At 43.1% G+C, this 9,328-nt stretch overlaps 1 pseudogene; it reads left to right on the top strand.

Moving 5' to 3' along the window:
* Positions 1-2,658: 2,658 nt before the first annotated feature.
* LOC123080275 (uncharacterized) lies at positions 2,659-6,022 on the top strand (annotated as a pseudogene).
* The last annotated feature ends 3,306 nt before the right edge of the window (positions 6,023-9,328 follow it).

Genomic DNA, 9,328 nt, shown 5'->3' with positions numbered 1-9,328 from the left:
CAAATCCTAATCTCGATCTATGCCAACCCAACAAACACCATCGGAGACACCTGTAGAGGACCTTTATAATCACCCAGTTACGTTATGACGTTTGGTAGCACATAAAGTGTTCCTCCGGTATTCGGGAGTTGCATAATCTCATAGTCATAGGAACATGTATAAGTCATGAAGAAAGCAATAGCAACATACTAAACGATCTAGTGCTAAGCTAACGAAATGGGTCAAGTCAATCACATCATTCTCCAATGATGTGATCCCGTTTATCAAATGACAACTCATGTCTATGGCTAGGAAACTTAACCATCTTTGATTAACGAGCTAGTCAAGTATAGGCATACTAGTGACACTTTGTTTTGTCTATGTATTCACACATGTACTAAGTTTCCAGTTAATACAATTCTAGCATGAATAATAAACATTTATCATGAAATATGAAAAAATTAATAACTTTATTATTGCCTCTAGGGCATATTTCCTTCAAGTAGCCCCCATCGCTGCGGATGATAACATTTTGGTGCATTTCAGGTCCTGAGCATAGCCTTCAGTCTCCCACTTGCACTAGAGTCAATAATCTAGTTCACATCATCATGTGATTTAACACCAATAGTTCACATCACCATGTGATTAACACCCATAGTTCACATCATCATGTGACCAACACTCAAAGTGTTTACTAGAGTCAGTAATCTAGTTCATATCGCTATGTGATTAATACCCAAAGAGTACGAAGGTGTGATCATGTTTTGCTTGTGAGAGAAGTTTAGTCAACGGGTCTATCACATTCAGATCCGTATGTATTTTGCAAATATTCTATGTCTACAATGCTCTGCATGGAGATACTCTAGCTAATTGCTCCCACTTTCAATATGTATCCAGATTGAGACTTAGAGTCATGTGGATCAGTGTAAAAGCTTGCATAGACGTAACTCCTTATGACGAACTCTTTATCACATCCATAACCGAGAAACATTTCCTTAGACTTCACTAAGGATAATGTTGACAGCTGTCCAGTGTTCTATTTTTAGATCACTATTGTACCCCCTTGCCAAACTCATGGCAAGGAACACAATAGGTCTGGTACATAACATAGCATACTTTATAGAACCTATGACTGAGGCATAGGGAATGATTTTTCATTCTCTTTCTATTTTATGCCATGGTCGGGGTTTTTAGTCTTACTCAACTTCACACTTTGCCACAGAGGCAAGAACTCCTTCTTTGACTATTCCATTTTGAACTACTTCAAAATCTTATCAAGGTATGTACTCATTGAAAAATCTTATCAAGCGTCTTGATCTATCTCTATAGATCTTGATGCTCAATGTGTAAGCAGCTTCACTGAGGTCTTTCTTTTGAAAAACTCCTTTCAAATACTCCTTTATGCTTTCTAGAAAATTCTACATCATTTCTGATCAACAATACGTCACTCACATATACTTATCAGAAATCTGTATAATACCACATGCTTTGATCAACTCATCAAAGCGTATATTCCAACTCTGAGATGCTTGCACCAGTCCATAGATGAATCACTGGAGCTTGCACATTTTGTTAGCACCTTTAGGATTCACAAAACCTTCTGGTTGCATCATATACAACTTCTCTTTAATAATTCCATGCAGTTTTGACATCCATTTGCCAGATTTCATAAAAAGTGGCAATTGCTAGTATGATTCGGACAGACTTTAAAGATCGATACGAGTGAGAAAATCTCATCGTAGTCAACACCTTGAACTTTGTAGATAGTAACACTACTATCAGCGTCCGTCTTCCTCTTGAAGATCCATTTATTTAATATGTCTTGTCGACCATCGGGCAAGTCCACCAAAGTCCACACTTTGTTCTTATACATGGATCGCATCTCAGATTTCATGGCCTCAAGCCATTTCGCGGAATCTGGGCTCATCATCACTTCCTCATTGTTCGTAGGTTCATCATGGTCTAGTAACATAACTCCAGAATAGGATTACCGTACCACTCTGGTGCAGAACATACTCTGGAAGACCTATGAGGTTCTGTAGTAACTTGATCTGAAGTTTCATGATCATCATCATTAGCTTACTCACTAATTGGTGTAAGAATCACTGGAACTGATTTCTGTGATGAACTACTTTCCAATTCGGGAGAACGTACAATTACCTCATCAAGCTCTACTTTCTTCCCACTCACTTCTTTCGAGAGAAACTCCTTCTCTATAAAGGATCCATTCTTAGCAACGAATATCTTGCCTTCGGATCTGTGATAGAAGATGTACCCAGCAGTTTCCTTTGGGTATCTATGAAGATGCACTTCTTCGATTTGGGTTCGAACTTATCAGGTTGAAGCTTTTTCACATAAGCATTGCAGCCGCAAATTTTAAGAAACGAAAACTTTGGTTTCTTGTCAAACCATAGTTCAGAAGGCATCGTCTCAATGGATTTTGATAGTGCTCTATTTAAAGCGAATCACCACTGGAATCAGGGATTTTGCTGTCTGCCAGTTCTTTGCCGTCTGCTTGCGGACGACAAAGGTCTTTGCCATCAGCTACCAAACAACAGACGGCAAAGAACTGGCAGACGGCAAAGAAGGTCTTTGTCATCTGTCATTTCTTTGCCGTCTGCTGGCAGATGGCAAAGATTTTTTGCCATCTGCCAGCGGAAGGCAAAGAGGTGTCAGCATATGCCAGTACACTGCAACGGTCCATCCCCTCTTTGCCGTCTGCTGGCGGACGACAAAGATTCTTTGCCATCTGCTGGCGGACGGCAAAGAGGGGGCTATCTTTTTTTTTTGCGGGTAAAAGAAAACCGTTGCCCCCACCTTCTCTATCTCTATCCCCTCTCTCTTCGCTCCTGCCCCACAGCCGAGCGCCGCCCGACCCCGCCTCCCTCGACCCCGCGCCATTGCGCCACCTCGCCTCTGCCCTCCGGTGCGCGCTGCCACCTTACCGGACCCCAGGAGCCCCGCCGCCTCGCGCTGCCGCCTACGCTGCATCGCGCGCCGCCCCGCCGCGGAAGCCTCGTCGCTTGTCGTCCCGACCTCGAGATCCGCCGCCGCCATGGGAGCCGAGCACCAAGCTCCTCTGCGCCCCACCCGCGTCCCCGCGTCGCCACCGCCACCCCACGCTACCTCGCGTCCGGATCCGGTCGCGGGAGGTCCCTCTCCCCCGATGCACCTCCGCCTCTCCCTCTCCTCATCTTCTCCCAATGCGTCGCTGCCGCTGCCTCCGCCTATCCCCATCTTCTCCCGCCCAGCCACCGCCTCTCGGCTCTGGCACTGTGCTGCAGGGCGTCGGAGTGCTCGCGGGACTATGATGGGGCGTGCCTGCAAATGCGCATGTCCTATAGCCACGCCGCGTGCATCTTCCTCTTCCTCCTGCAGCGGGCCGACTGCAGCCTCGCCGGCGCCCTCGGCCTCCTCAGGATCCCCATCTAGCACAAGGTTATCTTCTCTTCTGTCTCCGTGCTTGTGGTTCCCTTCCAGAATTTGTGCCATACATATTGGGCTGACAGTGCTTGTTCTGCTTGTGTTCTTACCATCTTGCCTCTGCTTCCATTGTCTCTACAGGTTTATGTGGACGGCACCACAACCATGCCCACCCACGAAAGGAAAGCGAACATGAAGGAATTCTTATACGGTACTAAACAAATGTCCTGCAGAAACTGAAAAGTGAATAAGGCCTTTGCGGTTTGGACCTGTGAACTGAAAATTTTCCATTGTCTATCTGTCTACCACAGCCATGACATTTCCCTTCCTTCTGCAACTGGAACACGGGATCAGCGGCATCGACGACCCGAGGCAGAGGGCGGTGTGCTCGGAGTTGTACAGGAGAGACGGCAAGGGGGAGGGTAGTACGAGGCTGGTCTCTGAGGTCGACGCCGAGATAGAAGAGGAGTGTGGGATCTGCATGGAGTTAAACAGCAGGGCTGTGCTGCATCCACGATAAGTGCATCGATTGCTACCGCCAATGGTGAGTGAGAACAAGAACCTGACCCTCGCGTATTTTTGTTTTGTTTTGTTTCTCTGCCATGTTTGTTCAGTTCAACTTCATCCAATGAGATGCTCAATGGGAACTCCCTGGGTTATCTCTACTCTACTGTACTGAGTTGAATGAATGTCAATAGTAGCACATGATGCAGAATCTGGCGTTGAATGAATGCTTCTCGTCATGGTCGCTGCCGTGTGGAGGCTGCTCCCGCTCCCCTGCTCCTTGCGTCGTCGTGGCCGCCGCTGCTGCCGGTGGAGCACGGGATGCTGCTGGCCATCGGCCCACCCCCGGTCTGTTGCTTCTCCAACTCCTTGTGTCACTCTTGGTTCGATCTTTAGCGCTGGAGCAACATAGTTCCTGTAGGTGGGTTAGCATCTTGGCTGGATTGTTTGATGTGGCCTGTTTGCCTGTTCAGGTATGCCAACAGCTTGACGAACATGTCTATATGCGTGTAAGCAATTAAACCTGGGGAGAGGAGTTAGTTTGCAAGTTATAATTCTGTTTTATCTTACACGTGAGGATTAGAAATGCTCTTGTACACTGGTTTTCCCTTGCTGTACATCACTAAACTTGGTTCAGTTAAAAACTGCAGTGCCTGACAGTTCTGGACAGCAAGCTTCTATCTAAAAAATGAGTTAGCTATGCTTAGAATTTAGAGTTGGCCCCTTTACATAAGTTTTAGATAAAGTCCCAAGGTTTCCGTAGAGTACTTATTTGCTTCGTTTGGATGTACGGTTTGAGAGCAGCCATCATTTTAGTTTTCTGTCCCGAAATTTATGTTCCTGGGGTGCAGAATTTGTTGTATGGCAGTTTAGGCCATGCTAGAGGTTTAATTAAATTAAAGTCACAACACAAAAATTGTAGAGGATATTCTGCAGATGCTTAAACATATATTATTTGTTAGATTTCATGTTATACACTAAATCCTATGGAATTATTAAGATGACTGTACTATGTTGGACAGAATTTTACGTTTGACTTGGTGATTGTAACTAGACTTATACTCTAAGATTTTGTCATCGTTGATGATATGAGGACTTATAATGTGATAACGTACGTATGAGCTGGGGTCTTGTGCGTAGGAGCGTCACTAAATTATATATTCTTATGTGTTGAGACCATGCTTTGCTGTGACTGAGATATATGCTTGATGACAAGTGTGGGTACTTCGAGTTCGGAACCGTTTGCCTCACAATTTGTGCCCCGCGGTTGAGGCAAGTTCACAACGGGATAATGACTTGCATAATCTCTACATTCCATTTTTATTTATGATATCTTCCATGTCAATGATGTTTATTATGATGGCGATGACGATGACCATGATATGTTGATTCAAGTACTATGCTTGCATTTGCATACTTGCACTCATGATGATAGTGAATGAAGGCGTGCACTACCTTGGTGGGAACATTGAGACCTTCATTGTTGGGTTGCGACCTACTTTGGAGGCAACCTCCACATATTGGAGTGAGTGGATGTCGACGGGCGTCCACTCAAGCTATACCGGTATACGGAATGAAATGAGATGAGCATGTAGGCATGTAGGGCACCATTATATGTGTTGAACACTAATGAGTGTATGGTGTTAACCGAGTCTTGGTATATTGATATGAGTACTGTTTATTATTCCTTTATGAACTTGCTGAGTCTTTGTACTCATCCTTGTTGCTTATATGTTTTAGGTAAATCTTGACGACGACATGCATGGGAGTCTTGGGAGTAGCATCCTCCTCGCCGCACGGGCCTCCTACTCGCTGCACGGGCCTCCTCCTTGCCAGAGTGACGCCCCTCGCCGGAGTAGCGCCAGCCAAGCCCATCGGCCACCAGGTGCGTCCTTGGATCAGTTTCCTACAGGCAGCATGTTGTTCCTACTCCTCTACTTACTACAGCAGCACAATGTTCTTCTGTATTGCAATAGAGTAGGAGTATTTGCTAGAGTATCTAGGACGTACAACTATGGTTAATTGCTTTATGTACACATGCATGGATCTGTCATAACTTTACACTAATTTAAGATTGTCTTGATCTGAAGTGCTGGCTCCTACAACATTGCATTTCACCAAGTGTTTTTGTTATGCAGGTTGGAAGAAAAGAAGAAGATCCAGAGAAGATCTTAGTAATAAGATAGTTTTGACTTTGTGAAACTTGCTACCTATGGATGAAACTGTGTAATATTGATGGAACTATGTATATGTATGGATGAAACTTGCTACTATTGGTAATATGTGTTGGATATATATGTGTTCATGACTATTGGTAATATGTGTTGGATATGTTATATTGGTGATACATGTGTGTGTGTGTGTGTGAGAGAGAGAGAGAGAGAGAGAGAGAGAGAGAGAGATTTTATGTGAAAACGAATTGATATAAGAAAAAATAGAATTAAATGGGGCAATATAGGCTCTTTGCCATCTGCCAGCAGATAGCAAAGAAGCCATGTCCTTTGCCATCCGCGGCGGACGGCAAAGGCCCGCTGTTAACCACCTAACGGAGTAACAGTGCATTTATTGCCGTCTGCATTCTTTGCCGTCCGCTGCTGATGGCAAAGGCCCCTTTGCCGTCAGCCGCCAGAAGCAGACGGCAACGTAGCTCTTTGTCGTCCCCTATTTTGCCGCCTTTGCCGTTCGCCGTGGCAGATGGCAAAGTAGCTGATTCCTATAGTGAATGCAGCTGTCTCTAATGCATAACCCCAAAACGATAGTGGTAACCCGGTAAGAGACATCATAGATCGCACAACATCCAATAAAGTGCAGTTTCAACGTTCGGACACAACATTGCGCTGTGGTGTTCCATGTGGCGTGAGCTGTGAAACTATTCCTCATTGTTTTAAATGAAGGCCAAACATGTAACTCAAATATTCTCCTCCACGATCAGATCGTAGAAACTTTTATTTTCTTGTTTCGATGATTCTCCACTTCACTCTAAAATTCTTTGAACTTTTCAAATGTTTCAGACTTGTGTTTTCATTAAGTAGATATACCCATATCTGCTCAAATCATCTGTGAAGGTCAGAAAATAACAATACTCGCCACGAGCATCAACACTCATCGGATCGCATACATCGGTATGTATTATTTCCAATAAGTTATTAGCTCGTTCCATTGTTCCGGAGAACGGAGTTTCATCTTGCCTATAAGGCACGGTTCGCAAGCATCAAATGATTCATAATCAAGTGATTCCAAAAGTCCATCTTTATGGAGTTTCTTCATGCGCTTTACACCGATATTACCCAAACGGCAGTGTTACAAATAAGTTGCACTATCATTATCAACTTTGCATCTTTTGGCATCAATATTATGAATATGTGTATCACTAAGTAGTGATCCAACAAACTATTTTTATTGGGTGTATGACCATCGAAGGTTTTATTCATGTAAACAGAACAACAATTATTCTTTGACTTTAAATGAATAACGGTATTGCAATAAACATGAAAAAATCATATTCATGCTCAACGCAAACACCAATAACATTTATTTAGGTTTAACACTAATCCCGAAAGTATAGGGGGTGTGCGATGATGATCATATCAATCTTGGAACCACTTCCAACATACATCGTCACTTCACCCTCAACTAGTATCTATCTCTTCTGCAACTCCTGTTTCGAGTTACTAATCTTAGCAACCGAACAAGTATCAAATACCCAGGGGTTACTACAAGCACTAGTAAGGTACACATCAATAACATGTATATCAAATATACCTTTGTTCACTTTGCCATCCTTCTTATCCACCAAATATTCAGGGCATTTCCGCTCCCAGTGACCATTTTCTTTGAAGTAGAACCACTCAGTTTCAGGCTTTGGTCCAGCTTTGGGCTTCTTCGTGGGAGTGACAACTTGCTTGCCATTCTACTTGAAGTTCCCTTTCTTTCCCTTTGCCCTTTTCTTGAAACTAGTCGTCTTGTCAATCAACACTTGATGCTCTTTCTTGATTTCTACCTTCGTCGATTTCAGTATCACGAAGAGCTCGAGAATCGTTTTCGTCATCCCTTGCATACTATAGTTCATCACGAAGTTCCAGTAACTTGGTGATGGTGACTAGGGAGAAACTCTATCAATCACTATCTTATCTAGAAGATTAACTCCCACTTGATTCAAGCGATTATAGTACCCAGACAATCTGAGCACATGCTCACTGCTTGAGCTATTCTCCTCCATCTTTTAGCTATAGAACTTCTTAGAGACTTTATATCTCTCAACTCGGGTATTTGCTTGAAATATTAACTTCAACTCTTGGAACATCTCATATGGTCCATGACGTTCAAAACGTCTTTGAAGTCCCGATTCTAAGCCGTAAAGCATGGTGCACTAAACTATCAAGTAGTCATCATATTGAGCTTACGTTCATAACGTCTGCATCTGCTCCTGTAATAGGTCTGTCACCTAGCGGTGCATCAAGGACATAATTCTTCTGTGCAGCAATGAGGATAAACCTCAGATCACGGACCCAATCCACATCATTGCTTTTATCATCTTTCAACTTAGTTTTCTCTAGGAACACATATAAAAACATAGGGAAGCAACAACGCGAGCTATTAATCTATAACATAATTTGCAAAATACTATCAGGACTAAGTTCATGATAAATTAAAGTTCAATTAATCATATTACTTAATAACTCCCACTTTGATAGACATCCCTCTAATCATCTAAGTGATCACGTGATCCAAATCAACTAAACTATGTCTGATCATCACGTGAGATGGAGTAGATTTCAATGGTGAACATCACTATGTTGATCATATCTACTATATGATTCACGCTCAACCTTTCGATCTCAGTGTTTCGAGGCCATATCTGCATATGCTAGGCTCGTCAAGTTTAACCCAAGTATTCTGCATGTGCAAAATTGTCTTGCACCCGTTGTATGTGAACGTAGAGCCTATTACACCCGATCATCACGTGGTGTCTCAGCACGAAGAACTTTCGCAACGGTGCATACTCAAGGAGAACACTTGTACCTTGAAATTTAGTGAGAGATCATCTTATAATGCTACCTTCGAACTAAGCAAAGTAAGATGCATAAAAGATAAACATCACATGCAATCAATATAAGTGATATGATATGGCCATCATCATCTTTTGCCTTTGATCTCCATCTCCAAAGCACCGTCATGATCACCATCATCATCGACGCGACACCTTGATCTCCATCTAGCATCATTGTTGTCTCGCCAATTATTGTTTCTACGACTACCGCTACCGCTTAGTAATAAAGTATTAACAATTACAGGGCGATTGCATTGCATACAATAAAGCGACAACCATATGGCTCCTGCCAGTTGCCGATAACTTTGTTACAAAACATGATCATCTCATACAATAGAATTTAACATCATGTCTTGACCATATCACATCACA

This window comes from Triticum aestivum, chromosome 1B (genome assembly GCF_018294505.1).
Source record: "Triticum aestivum cultivar Chinese Spring chromosome 1B, IWGSC CS RefSeq v2.1, whole genome shotgun sequence".
NCBI lineage: Eukaryota > Viridiplantae > Streptophyta > Magnoliopsida > Poales > Poaceae > Triticum > Triticum aestivum.
The sequence above is the reverse complement of the archived record's forward strand: the minus strand, read 5'-3'. Positions and strand labels throughout refer to the sequence as shown.